The 14,333-nt window shown below is 53.8% G+C and overlaps 1 long non-coding RNA gene and 1 pseudogene across 1 annotated transcript; one reads left to right on the top strand and one right to left on the bottom strand.

Moving 5' to 3' along the window:
- LOC127037821 (zinc finger protein 436-like) overlaps positions 1–14,333 on the bottom strand; it is a 714,289-nt pseudogene that overhangs the window by 330,285 nt on the left and 369,671 nt on the right.
- On the top strand, positions 11,148–13,899 carry LOC127037884 (uncharacterized). The gene is made up of 3 exons (XR_007770508.1): positions 11,148–11,176; positions 11,870–11,996; positions 13,819–13,899. It is a non-coding gene; the product is annotated as an uncharacterized LOC127037884 (long non-coding RNA).

Consider the following 14,333-nt stretch of genomic DNA (forward strand, 5'->3'; position numbering starts at 1 on the left):
AGAAAAGAGACAGAGTGTTGATTAAAAGATTAATAGACATATCGACCTGAATTCAATTCTTGAGGTTCAGGTACATAGTAGAGATGAGCTTGTAGTTGCCAAAAGTTCTTTTAGAAATAGTCCATAGGTTGTAGTCCAATTTCCATATTCAGGGTGGCTCCAGTCAATGACTGGGGATCTCAATCCTTGTGGCTTAAGGTTTCCCCCTCTTGAAACCCAAAGCAGATCTGAGATGAAGAAGGATCGTGTCCCAGGGTCCTTATACATTTCCAGCAGCCTTTCGGCCTCAGAAGACAATAGGCTTAACTCTCCTTCCAAGCATCCTGGCAATTAGTACAAAGTAATTTATTCATTCAACAGTTCAGATACAGGTTACCACAACCTTCAAAGAGACATATAGACAATAATACTATTTCACTCAAGTATCATCATTAATGTTAATATTCCTTTTTTGCTCTTTGAATTAAAACTGTAGCAATAGACAAGACTTGTTTGCCTACATCACAAGACCTGAGCAAACATCTCCCCTTCTACCTCTAACAATGCAGACTTGCATTTCAAAGCTCTGTTCATTTACATAACTTGCTAACCAGTTCTTAAGGTTCACCCATGGGTCAGATCAGTCGGTGAGGTGAGTTAATTAACTCTTTCTGGCCCTGTCACCTTTCAATGAGATATTATATTATACTTATAATGTCACAGTCGCGCTGAGTCGACTGCTGCAGCTCCCCGTAGACTCTGCCTGTGTCTCTCACCGAGCTGGAGTACAGCAGTCGAGGGGAGAGCACTCGATGTGTTGCATCTACACTAGACGCGATATATCGACCCCCACTGGATCGATCGCTTCCCACCGATTCGGCAGGTGGTATAGACATATCCTGAGTATCTGGTGATCGGAGCTGGACCCCGGAGGGGGACACATTGAATGAACTCAGGAGCTAAGGTGCCTCTATTGTCAACTGTCAGAGCTGCTGTGGCTCAGAGGAGGGTGCTTGACTGCCTGGCAGGCTTAGGCACCGCAAGCCTGGCAGGCGGGAGAAGTGAAGTGGCCACGGTGTGCTTAGGGTGCTTGTGCTAAGAGCAGGGGTGAGCTAGGGCAAGGGGGGTGCCACAGGGCAGAGCGGGAGAGTTGCCACAAGAGGGATGCCTCAGGGTAGAGGAGGGGAGCTGCCATGGGTGGGGTGCATCAGGGCGGGGGCGCAGGGGGGAACGGCGCAAGGTGGAAGTTTCGCCTAGGGCAAGAAGCATTCTTGCACCGGCCCTGCCCCATGCCCTGACTGCAGCCAGCCCTGCACCCCCTGCCCTGCCCTGCCCTGCCCACAGCCAGTCTCTGTCTCCAGCCAGCCCTGCACCTTCTGCCCTGCCCGCACCAGGCGCACCCTCCCTGCCCTGCCTGCAGCCAGCCCTGCAGCCAGCTCCTGACACACCCCCTGCCCTGTCTCCAGCCAACTCCTGCCGCACCCCCCTGTGGCCCTGCCCAAAGCCAGCCAGCCCCCACACTCTCCAGCCTGCACCAGCCCTGCACCCCTGTCTGCAGCCAGCTCCATACCCCCTGCCCTGTCTCCAGCCAACCTCTGATGCACCCCCCTGCCTGAATCCAGCAGGCCCCGCATCCCTTGCCCTGGCTGCAGCCAGACCCTGCCTCCAGCCAACCCCATGTCCACTGGTGCCCTGCAGTTCCCAGGGCAGTAACCCTGCACATCTGCTTCAATGAGGGGGGCAGGGAGCAGTTGGGATCCACACATGCACACCCTAGGGTGACCAGACAGAAAGTGTGAAAAATCGGGATGGGATGGGGGGTAATAGGATCCTAGATAAGAAAAAGACCCCAAAATTCGGACTGTCCCTATTAAATCAGGACATCTGGTCAGCTTAGCACACCCCGAGGTTTCCTGAGTTCTATTACTGGGTTTCCTACTGGTTCCACTGCTGGTTGTTTTCCTTTTCCTGGGGGACTTTGGGCAAGAAAACTGGAGACAGTACAAAGGTTGTATCAAGGTAAAATTAAATAGGTTGCAGAGGAGTTTTTTTTTAAACTTAGGCTTTTGCTGTTAAAAATTTTGTCGCTCAGGGGTGAGAAAAAACACTCCTAGAATGCCAAAATTTGAGCCATGCAAAGCAGCAGTGTGAACAGCGCTTTGTAGGTGGAGCTGTGCTCCCGGTGACGAAGCTCCTGCCACTCGTTGGAGGTGGTTTGGTTTTGTTGCCGGGGAAGCTCTCTCCCAGCGATAAGGATGGCCACACAGCTCACCTTACAATGGCACGGTTAGAGTGGCACAGCTGCGCCATGGTAAGGTGCACAGTGTAGACACAGCCTCAGAGCTGGTGGAAAGCCGACAGGAGCTGAGGAGCACAGGGTTCAGACAGAGACATCCGTTAGGAGAGGAACTATTCACAGGGATTCTCTATAGCCTAGTAAGGAGGAGAGGATGGAAAATGATAATGTAAAGGTAGGATCTGATGAGAAACAGTGAAATGAAAGAGTCTCCCTCAATTACATCACGTAATAGCAGACAGCTAAAATGGGACACATTTTATAAATGCTTAAATACAAATGCTATATGTCTAAGTACTAAGACGAGTGAATTTGAGTGCCTGGTATTGAGTGACGATATTGATAGAATAGGCATCACAGAAACTCCTGCACCCCCTCCTGCGCCCATGTGGGGACACTGACCTGTGTGCATGGAGCAGCTGGCATTGCTACCCCCCACTCCTCCCTGGAACGCTGCTCCTCCAGGCACCCCTAGGGGCTGTGGGATGTCGGGGCAAGAAGCGAGATCATCCGAGCTCCCTGCATCCAGGTCACTTTCCTCAGCTGGGCTGCATAAGGGGAGAGCAGAGAGCAGCAGCTTCTGATGCTCCCCTCACAGCACAGCCCAGGTGGGGAAAGTGACCAGGACGCATGGAGCACATAGTGTTGCTCCTTGCTCCCCCCAACCCTCTATGGGCCCAAGGAGGAGCATTGGGGCAGGGGAGAGCAGTGAGCAACTTTACACTGCCACACGGTGCCCTTTGACCTCCTGGAGCCCTGGGCGACTACTGGGGGGCCCCACCCCTAGTGCTGGCGAGGCTCCCCAGCACAAGCAGCAGAAAACACAGAGAGACGGGCCACCCACTGAGCAGTGGTAGTCTGGGCGGCTCATAATGGAGGCTCGGGGGGGCTCAGCCTCCCCAAACCTTGCGTTGCCAAGGGAACAGTAGGGCCCATGACTAGGGTCCCTAGCCAAATTGAGTCCCTCTGGAAAAGTCTCCGCCATGTCAGCCTCAGGGCCGGAGGAGCTCCCACTCCCTGCTAGGGCCCGGGGGCTGCAGCAGGGGCACAGAGCTTCTCTGGTTTCAGGGCCGCAGCGGGGCAGGGGTAAAGGAGTGATAGAGTGGGGCCAGTGTGGGAACGGGTAGAACAGAGGGGACAGTGCATGGGGCCATGGGTGGAAGGGGGCAGAGCCAGAGACAGAAGGGGGGGCATGGTTCCGGTGCTGGGACCCCCACATTTGTTCTCCCTTTCCCTGGGTTTTGGCATCACTAGCCCCTGCTTAGCGAATAGGGGTCAGTGGTCCCCATAATATGGGGCATGACTTCTAGGGGGACACAGAGGAAGATTAATTGGGGCACCTCAGGGCCTGAGCCAACCCCCATGGAGGGCAGGGAGGGAGCAAAACTCAGCCCCACTCTGTCCCAGCTCTTCCCCAACCCCACCCTCAGCCTAGGCCTCTGGCTTCCAGTCTGGCCTCGACCCCCTACCCCTGTCTGCACCCCACTCCCCAGCAAGCAAAAGCCCCACTCCCAGCCACGGTTCTCGACAGTGGCTTCGGAGAGGCCACAGCCATGGCTAAGAGGGCACAGTGTGAAATGTTTGGGGACCATTGGTTTAGGGTGACATCAATCACTTCTCTGCAGTCCAATAAAAGCTATTCCTCACCCACCTACCCCTCCATCAGGATGGACTAGGTATGTTCTGCTGCCCTCACTCATACAGGAAGGAGAATAACATTTCATTCCACTCAATCCTAAAGTGATTTGTAACCCACCACCATCCAAACTGGTCATTTTGGGGAAGCGGCCCCATCATGGTGCATAGCTAGGCAGAGTAGGTGTGTCTATGCAAACACGGTCTGTTCCTGAAGTCTTTCCCAGCTCCTCACTAGATGTGAGGGGGGAGCTCATTCATACCCTGCTTCCGCTTAGTATTTAAAAACTCCTTAGTGTCCCTATCTCTGCCGGCCTTAGATTTCTCCTCCTGTCCTTTTCCTGATAGCTCAGGCGAGGTGGCCAAGTGGTTAAAATGATAGATTACTAATCTATTGTGCTCTGCACTTATGGGTTCAAATCCCATCCTTAGGAGATGCATTTAATCTTCACCCTCCTTTACAGACAACTCTCTCCCCCTTTAGCACAATAACAGATCAAACAATGTTACTTCTATAACCCAAAATTGGGTCAGCTAATAAGCTTAGGGAGGACTAATGACCCCCCAGAGTTTGGTAGAAAACAGCACATGTATTATATTGATAGCTAAGCTCAAAAGAAGGGAGGAGGGAGGGTGTCACACTCCCAGGATAGGCCAAAGAAGATGGGTAGGGGCGTGTGACACACACTCCCATATTCATGCTCCCAGGACAGGCCTGGCAGTGGAGATGTCAGGATCCTTTAAGGTAAGTGTCCCCACAGTGCAGTGATGGACAGTGCGATGAAGGTAAGTCTCCCCGAGGCACGATGGAATGTAACACAGCAAACCACTGGCCAGACAGGCCGGGCAAAGGGCATTCACTGGAGGTACAAAGGAGAGAGGGAAAGCTACTTCATAGGCATTCAAAGAGGGAGAGGAGACAAGGGTGGGGGGGAGTGTAACAGACCTTTTGAGCATACAGGTTATACAGAGCACACAGGTCACTGCTGTTCCTACAACAGGGTAAGTTCTCAAGCAGCATATTTCTTACTTTGCCCATCTGTCAATTTTGATGATTATCGATGGAAATATTTTGCCATTGGGTTGTGTGTTTACACAGAAATTGACATTTACCAACAAATAGGTAATTCTTCCAAGCCTGCCTAGTCTGCAGTTGATGGGTTTGAGGGACACATTCACTCTTCCAGGTCCCCATGCCAGGCCTGTGCTCTCCAGGCTGTCAACTTCCCACACTGCTGGGATCCTTCCCTCATCTTCCCCCAGACCACTGCTCCACCCTCACTTCTGGTATTCCCTCCCCACACTGTCTAACTCCCCTGCTGGCAGGATCCCTTTCCATTCCTGTCTCCACTCTGGGCAAAAGCTCTACACTGTTCCCACACCAGAAGTTGAACCCAGGCCACCTGGATGAAAACCAGAAATCCTGACTAGCCCATATGGGACTATTTTTGCATCTGACGAAATGGGTATTCACCCACGAAAGCTCATGCTCCAATACGTCTGTTAGTCTATAAGGTGCCACAGCACTCTTTGCTCTTTATTACTATAACTCAGGCCTTGGCTACACTGGAGAGTTGCAGCGCTGGTGGTGGCTTTACAGCGCTGTAACTTACTCCCCGTCCACACTGGCAAGGCACATACAGCGCTGTATCTCCCTGGCTACAGCGCTGGCTGTACTCCACCTCGACGAGGGGAATAAAGAGAACAGCGCTGTGCTGCAGAGCTGGGGTGCCAGTGTAAACAGTGATTAATCTTACTACGCTGTCACTGACCTCCGGAACTTCCCATAATGCTTTTAAGTAGAGATAACACTCTTTGTTTTGGTGTGATGCCTCTGTTTGTTTTGTTGTGAGCTCGGGGCTCCCAGAGCTGCTTATCTAAAAAACAAACACAGTTACTGTTTGCAGTGAATGAGCAGAGGCAGGGGGATCCCTTTGGAACGCCCACAGCTGGTGTTTGCTTGAGGAGAGAAGGAGCCCGGTGGGCACGGGGAGGGTCTGTTTTGGAGCAGCTGCTTATCTGGTCTGTGACGAAAAAAACAAAGGCAGCTATTTGCATTTAGTGAATGAGAGAGGGGTGGGGGAAGGGGTTGGAACTTGCAAGGCAGGGAGCTGACACAGTGTCAGCTCCAAAAATCCACTCGCTCTGTCTCCCCTATGCTCCCTGTCACACTCTGCCCCACCCTTCTCTTTTGAAAGCACATTGCAGCCACTTGAACACTGGGATAGCTGCCCATAATGCACCACTCCCAACAGCGCTGCAAATGTGGCCACACTGCAGTGCTGGTAGCTGTCAGTGTGTCCACACTGCAGCGCTTTCCCTACACAGCCGTAGGAAGACAGCTTTAACTCCCAGCGCTGGACAGCTGCAAGCGTAGCCAAACACTCTCTAAGCCGACACCTTATGAGAGCAGCAAGGACTAGTGTGACTGGATGTCCTGATTTTTGGGTCTTTTTTCTTATATAGCTGCTTATTACCCCCACTCCCTGTCTGAGTTTTTCACATTTGCTGTCCAGTCACCCTAGCAGGGGTTGCACACAGGGCTGCATTAACCTTCAGGTGCTGAGGTTTCCCTCTCTCCATTCCCAGAGCCTGTGATCAGGAAACAGACATCAGGGCTCCCAGGTGCTGCACAGACCATGACTGAGATCAGACCCCATATTGTGCAAGGTGCTGTATAATCCCTGGCCAACATTGGGACACCCAGGGGGTGCCCAACTTCTTCTGACTCCCTCTGGATCACCCCCCCTCCGCCCGCAAAAAACCACCTTTCCAAACAGTCCTTCTTTCCCTGCCCCCTGATTCTGCTTTCACACCCTGGGACCATCTCCTCTCTTCCTCTCTCCCCTCCAGGTGAAGCAGAGATGGAGGCAACTTCAGCCACTGGAGACAGCCCCAGCGAGTGCTGCAGCCAGCCCCGGGGTGGGGTGTTTGCAGACACAGGAAGGGAGCAGCTGGGAGGCGGGGTGCTGTGCTGGGAAGAAGGAGGCAGGAGAACAAAGCCCAGAGACCCAACACTGGGCAGCTCCTGGGGGCGGGACTCTGGCTCAGCTCAGGGGCTGGGCAGCTCCTGGGGGCGGGGCTCTGGCACATTGTGACGCGGAGCCCGGGCTGAGCAGCTGCTCCCTGGTTCTCCACGTGCTGCCAGCAGCGCTGCAGCTGCCCGAGCCGGAGCGGAGCCGCTGTTCTCAGCTGCAGCCAGGACCTGCCCCTGGCCCCGCTGGGATCCAGGTGGGGACAGAGACTGGGGCCCGGGGGTTCCCCTTGGTGTGGTTGGCGGGGGCGGGAGGGGACGGGAGAAGCCGGAGCTGCAGGCGGGGGAAGGGCGCTGGGATATTGTGACCCGGAGCCCCCGGGGAGTAAGAGACCCTGGGGGAAGGGAAAGTGACTCTGCCCCAGGGGAGCCTGGGAGGAGCCTCGGAGCCGCCTCGGCCCCAGTGGAGCTGCAGCAGGATCCGCCCGCCCCGCTGGGATGGGGGTGCTGGGGCCCGGCGAGGGGGCAGAGGCTGGGGCCCGACCGTCGTATGGGGGGGGGCGGACCCCGGGGCCTGGCCCGGGGGGGTGTAGCCTAGGGCAGAGCCTGAGGCCCGGCGGGGGGGCCGAGGGGGAGCCCGGGGGCCGTGTATTAAATCGCTCCCCATAGCAATGTGCTACTCCCGGGCACTGCGCATGCCCAGTAGCAGCCGCTGAAGCCGCTTCCCTTCCCCCTGTCCGGACCAGCCGTAACGCTCCGCCGGGCGCTGGGGGCGGGGCTGGAGCGGGGCGGGGGAGTAACAGGGAGCGTGTGGGGGGGGGGCGCTGAGCAGGAAATTGATGGGTGGGGGCGGTCAGGCAGCTGGAGGCAGGGTCGGCGGGGCTAAAGGGCACAATCCGGGCTTGGGGGAGGAGCAGGAGTTGAGCTCAGGGGGAGGCGCTGGCAGAGCCCCCCCCTTTGGTGTGTGTGGGGTGTCAGGGCGGGGAGAAGCCGGAGTTGCAGGGAGGGGGAGGTCACTGGGGTGGAGGGGGGTAGATAAGTCTCTGTGCAGCCAGGACATTCCCGGGGTGCGGGGGGAGGTGAGTTAACTGGATCCTGTCCCTGTTTTTGCCACTTCCTCCCACAGACACATTCTCTCAAGATTTCCCCTTTTCTCTCTCATTATCACACGTGGCTATAAAATCCAGGGAGATTCCCCCCCCCCAATGATCAGCTCTCTAATTGCCTTTAATTTTCCCTTTTCTCTCCATACTTCTCAAATGTCAATTTAAAATCTCTCCAATGGGGGGTGGATTTTCCCACCCATTTTATCTGCAGGGATTTGTCCTTGTTTGGGTGGGAAATTGTTGCCCTGGATCATTCCCCAGAACATGGCTCCCACTGGAGTGGGATGGGATGAGGTTCCCGTTCTCTGCCAGGGCAGGGAAGGGAGGAGCACATCCCCCATGGAGACTGCCCAGACCCCATTTCCCAATCCCCCTGCTGCCCCCTTCCATTGTCCAGGGAGCCTTCCAGCTCCCTCCCCCCCCCCGTTAAATCAGCTCCTCAAAGGGCTCTGAACTGCTCACATGAATGGTTGCCCCGGGGCCGGGGGGGACCATCACATTCTGTTTATGTATTGGACAGTCATATAAAATCCAGTCCAACAGTCCCCTTTTTCCACTAGTTATTTAATAGCAACATCAAATCCCCTCCGATCTTGGTGGTTTTCTCTCATGTTATCAAATGTCGTTTGTGACAGGTTCTCTCTGCGTGTCTCAAAGATTGATATAAAATACCCCAAACATTTGCCCCACTTCTCTCTAGTTTTATTTCTAATTGAATATGATGGGTTGTTTCCCAATGTGCTAAGATGCAGCCGCCTCTGGGGTGGATCCATGGTGGCCATTACTTGCTAGTGACAGCCCGTGGACCTTTCTTGCCCTCCAGGCCTTCCATTCTCCTGTTAAAGAAGCACCCCCCAGGCTCCCTCTGCCTGTGTGACTGGCCAGCAGGAGGTGGTGTTAACTTTCTAGCCACTTCTTACACTCTGTGAGGTAACACTTGCAGGGGCAGGGAAGGTGTCTGGGTGGGGACATTGCCGCTGAAGGGGCATTGTGGTAGGGGGAGGCCTCTGGGTGGCTGGGCAGGGGGTACCCTAGTTAGGTTGGTGGATTGTGGAGGTTTGGGGTTTTCGGGGGTGGTGGTTCTGATGTGCCCATCCCTGAGGCTGTGGGTCCTAGAGGTGGGTATCGATTGGGGCCTGGTGGCTGCAGAACAGTGGGGGTGGGTGTCTCTTGGGGAGGCGGGACAGAGGGTTAGAGGGAGCCTGGTTCTGTGCCAGGGGCTCTGTCTGTGCTTCCCCTGCTGGTTCCTGGTTTTGTTGCCATGCCCAGTGCACAGAGCTGGGGGAGGGGATCCCTGGCACTAGGTGAGGGCATGCCAGGGAAGCAGAGTGAGGGGTCCCACTGTAAAGCATCAGGGGGTCACACTGGGCAGAGGAGGGGGTCCCAGGCAAATGTCAGGGTAGATCGTGCTGGAGGGTGGGGGAGTTCCTAGGCAGGCAGTGAGGGTCTGAGTTCCCAGTGGGGGGGTCCCTTGAGGGTGTCTCTGGCTGCTGGGGGCTCTTGGTGGGGGGAACCCTTTGGGATTCCCAACCTGGCAATCATGGTGTGGTGGGGGTTCTCTGGCCGGTGGAGCTTTGAGGGGTATCTGGGGTCCCTGGCCAGGGACTCGGGGCTGCGTCCCAGGGAATATCTGATGGGCCCCTGGTTGGGGGGTGTCTAGGGCCCCTGGCTGGGGGGTCTGGGCTCTGGGTACTAGGGATGTCTGGGGGCTGCTGCTAACCATGATCCTTCTCTCTGGTCAACTTGTGCCAGAGTCCTGGCTCCTAGTCACCAGGTCACCAAGTCCATTCCCCAGTCACGTGCCCTGTCACTGTGATAACTTTCTGTCCACTTAGCAAACACTGTTAGTGTGAAATCACAGATTTTGCTTTTCTCCTCTTTTGAAAACTGCAGGAACTTTCGGTTCCGTTTGGAAAATTTGTGCCCCCAGTCCTTGTCCTAGATCTGCGGGGGTGAGGGAGGTGGGAAGGGAGTCAGCACTGCCACACGATGGTCTTTTCCACAGCATTCTGGACTCATTCTTTCTGAAATCCGGTGTCATTGAGACCATTGTTAATCCAGAGTCACTGTATGGAAAGACAAGGAGTGATTCCAGATGGACAGTGGGTCAAATGAGATCAGCCATTCTCCCTGTGAGAAGGGGCTCCCATTAGCTGCTCTCCCCAGAGAGCTAAAGGAGGGAAGCTGCTCAAACGCTCTGTCCCTCTCTGCTCAGGATATTGGGGTTCAGCTTCCTGGGTCAGAGACTGCAGCCTCCATTGTGATCTGGGAGACCAGGCTTGGCAGCTGCTGCTCCCCCAGTGGGGCTCTGTGCTGGGAAGTGACCTTAATTAAAGCTTCTTCTCTGCCTGGCCCAGGGGATGACTTTCTGCAGCTGGTCCTAGCCCCCTAGGGCAGCCCTGGGCCCTGTTACTACTAAATTCTGAGCCAGAGTCTCCAGGTAACTGAAAGACCTCAGGGAATGTCCTAGGGTCTGGCAAGAAAGTGACTCTGCACAAACACCACCACCTCATTTCTCCTCCCATTAGCAGTTGCCAGGAGGAAATCCAGCCATGGGAGAGCAAAGCCCCCAGGAATGGGACTGTCCCAGCCAGAGGGGCAGGGAGAGAGGACAAGGGAAGGAGAGACTGAAAGGGGCAGTGGGAGAAATGAATGTGGGGGAGAGATTTCCAGCTCTCTAGTCCACCCAGACACATGTATTGCTGCATCCTGGGGCAGAACCACTTTCCAGTGAACAAAACAAGTATCAGACAGAGCAAAAGCCGGTTCCTGACTCCATATTCCCCCTGCTGGGGTGTGGCTGCTGTGGGGTCAGTGTCTGAGGGAATCCCCCACAGTGACTCCTTTGGTTCTGCTCTTTTCTAGCCTTGTGTTCAGAGAAGGGGTGAGGGGAGAGAGAAGGGAGGTTAAAAATGTGTCTGCGGACTTAGCCTGGCAGGAGGGGCCAGGTCTAAATTGTAATAAACAGATTGAGCATTTCCCAGCATGACAGAATCTAGGGTGTCTGTCTGCAGGGAAAGGGCCTGGGGGAATTATGGTGTGAAATTAACTAAAACCGGTTCTGAAACTCCCACAACTACCCTTCTCCCCCAGACAGGCTGCAGAATGACGTCCGTGTTTTGCTCCAGCTCATCCCAGCCTGGCGTGGGACAGGGAGGAGAAATGGCTGCAGTGGAGTCAGTCCAGGTAGAGATTATCGGGGGGTTGCTGGTGGGTTCCTGCTGGAGGAAAGGGAGAGCAAATACACCAGAGGTGGGAAGGTTTGCAGAGTCTGGTTTGGAGGTTGGAGCGGGGCAGGAAATTCACAGTGTGGGGAAAGGAGGAGGCCAGGGTGTGGCAGACCTGCTGGGAGTTATTTACTAAGTGGCCTAGATTCTAGGAACAGACCCAGGAGGTTTGGAGGTGGAAATGCCCTAATTTGTGAAGAGAGAAAATAACCAACCTACATGGAGCTAGTCAAACTGACCAGAATCCTAGTGCTGGAGCCTGACCTCACTAACCAGCAGCTGCTGTGAGATATAAAGGGGACACCCATGAGTCAGGCTTATTGGAGCTGCCTCTCCCTTCATATCCCGCTCCTCACAATGAGGAGGGTGTTGGACATCCTACCAGCGAGCTCTCCCTGGACCCTGCTAGGAGCTCCATCTCCTGTGTCAGCCAGTGGCTAGTAGGGGGGTGATGGATATGCTGGGAGAGATAAGGGGCTCTCTCTTCATCCCCTCACCCTGGCATTTGCTGGATACTCTGAGCCAGGTCGAGGTGGGACTCTCCTGACTATGATCCACCCAGAGCTTCCATTTGATTCACTCCTCTCCGCCACAAATAGTGGGGCTGTGAGTGGGGCAGCAAGTCCTTAGTGTTGGACTCTTGCTCTTTCAGGGGCCGGTGACCTTCAAGGAGATGGCTATGTATTTCACCAGGGAAGAGTGGGCTCTGCTGGACCCCACTCAGAGAGCCCTCTACTGGGATGTCATGCAGGAGAACTATGAGACTGTGACCTCGCTGGGTAAGGGTTCCTGTCCCTTCTGTTCTTGGAAGGGGAAATGAAGAGTGAAGGTTCACGCCACCCCCACAATACCATCTGTACCCTGTCCTGTTTCAGCATCACCCCAAGAGGCCAGTGACACACATACTACCAGAGACCCTCCTCTGCTGCAGAACACTTTGGGAACAGAGCACAGGAGCCGTATTGCACAGTGTCAAATATCTCCTGTTTGCTCAAGTGAAACTGGGGGTTAGGTCTGGCATAACTGTCCCATACCCCTAATCATTTTTGTTGCCCTTTTCTGAACCTTTTCCAATTCCAATATATCTATTTTTGAGATGGGGTGACATCTGCATGCAGTATTCAAGATGTGGGTGTATCATGGATTTATTTGCTGTTTTTACAAATATGATCTATGAGATATTCTGTCATGTCTATCCCTTTCTTAATTATTTCCTACATTGTTCACTTTTTTTCACTGCTGCTGCACATTGAGTGGATGTTTTCAGAGAACTATCCACAGTGACTCCAAGATCCATCTCTTGAGTGGAAACAACTAATTTAGACCCCATCATTTTGTTTGTATAGTTGGGATTGTGTTTTCCAATGGGCTGCACTATGTGCTATCCTGTCATCTAGCACTGCTGAGATCCTGGATTCAGTAATACCCTTGCCCTTCCTGTTCCCTTTCTTCACCGAACCCCGCCAGCCCATGGTTCCTGTTCCCAGCTTCCCCAGGATTCTCGCACTGTCTCTGAACCTCTCTGTCAGCAAGAAGCAGTGCCAGGGACACTTGCCCTCTGTCTGGAGTCTTCGATTTCTGGGAGATGGATTTACTTTCTCTGTGTTGTAAGAGGCTCTGTCATAATGAGTGTCTGTGACGTTACCCAGAGTACAATCTGGACTGTTAAATAGCTGTCCCCTCAGTCCTCCAGCATGAGGTGCCTTTTCCACTGTTTTCCCGCGAGAACAGCCCCTCTTGGCCAATTAACACACAGTCTCCAGCATGTAACTCACTCCCAGCTACACAGTATTGAGTGCTGCTAGACAGCCACTCATGAATTACACCTCAGGAGAAAACCAGCAAATTCTCAAGTGCCCAACTTTCCCCCAGAAATGTGCATCTTGCACTGTCCAGCACGCTACTGAACGACACAAGCTCATATGAAGTCTGTCATTTCATCAGCGGAAAATGACATGCACCAGCTTGTTATCCCAAGCAGAGTTTCCAACACACTTCAATCCACACATACTGGTTAGATGAACAATAAACCAAGATTGTTAACTACCAAAAACTAAAACTAGGCCTAGTCCATGAAAAGGGCACTCCCAGGAGAGACTGTATAAAGGCTGGAACGTGAAACACCTTTGTAAACCTGAGACAGCTGCCTTGGGGACAATGACAGGGAGAATCCCCCAAAGTGACTCCTTTGTTTCTGCTCTTCTCTGGCCTCCGATTGTTCCTTCCAACGTGGAGTACTTTGCACTTGTCTCTACTGAATTTGATCCTATTTACTTCAGATCATTTCTCCCGTTTGTCCAGATCATTTTGAATTTTAATCCAATCCTCCAAAGCACTTACAACCCCTCCCAGCTTGGTGTTGTCCGCAAACTTGATACGTGTAAGAGAGAGACTGTTACTGGGAGGGTTTCCCCATGTGTCAGAGGGTTACAGCCTGGTGGGAGGGGGCTAGGCCTGTACTGGAATAAGGTCACTCTGTGCTTCACAGTGTGCCAGAACCTAGAATGTGCATTAGCAGGGAAAAAGCTGGGGGGAATCGGCTTGTGGAATGGACAAAAGCCTAGTCTGAATTCTCACACCTTGCCCTTTTCACCCTGGCAGGCCAGAGAATAACATCCATGTTTCGCTGCAGATCATCTCGTCCTCCCAGGGGCAAGGAAATGGCTGCAATGGAGCTGGCTCAGGTAAGAGATTATCAGGGTGGCGGGCTCTGCTTGGAGGTTGAGGAGCAGTAAATGCATAAGAGGGTGGGAATTGCTAGAGGTGGTGGGAAGCAGGAAATATCTCGGGTGGAGAAAGGGAGGGGACAGCATGTGACAAACCTGTTGAGACTTGTGTAGTGTAGGGCGTGATGGGTTGTCACCCCCAGGAGGCAGTTTGTGGAGCTTCTGGGAACTGCTGTGTCCTCTAACCCTCACGCTGGGCTGGCCCTTCTCACACTGCTTTGCTGGAGATTTCGCCAGCCTCTCCAGGGCCTGTTATCACCCAACACAACAGCAGGTGGCTCCATGCAGCCAACTAAGCTATCTGAGTGCTTTACCTAAGCCACTCAAGGACAGATAGAAGACAAGAGCCAATTTCCCACTCCCCAACCTTGCACACTTGCTGTAGTATAA

The sequence above is a fragment of the Gopherus flavomarginatus genome, chromosome 20 (genome assembly GCF_025201925.1).
Source record: "Gopherus flavomarginatus isolate rGopFla2 chromosome 20, rGopFla2.mat.asm, whole genome shotgun sequence".
NCBI classification, from domain to species: domain Eukaryota; kingdom Metazoa; phylum Chordata; order Testudines; family Testudinidae; genus Gopherus; species Gopherus flavomarginatus.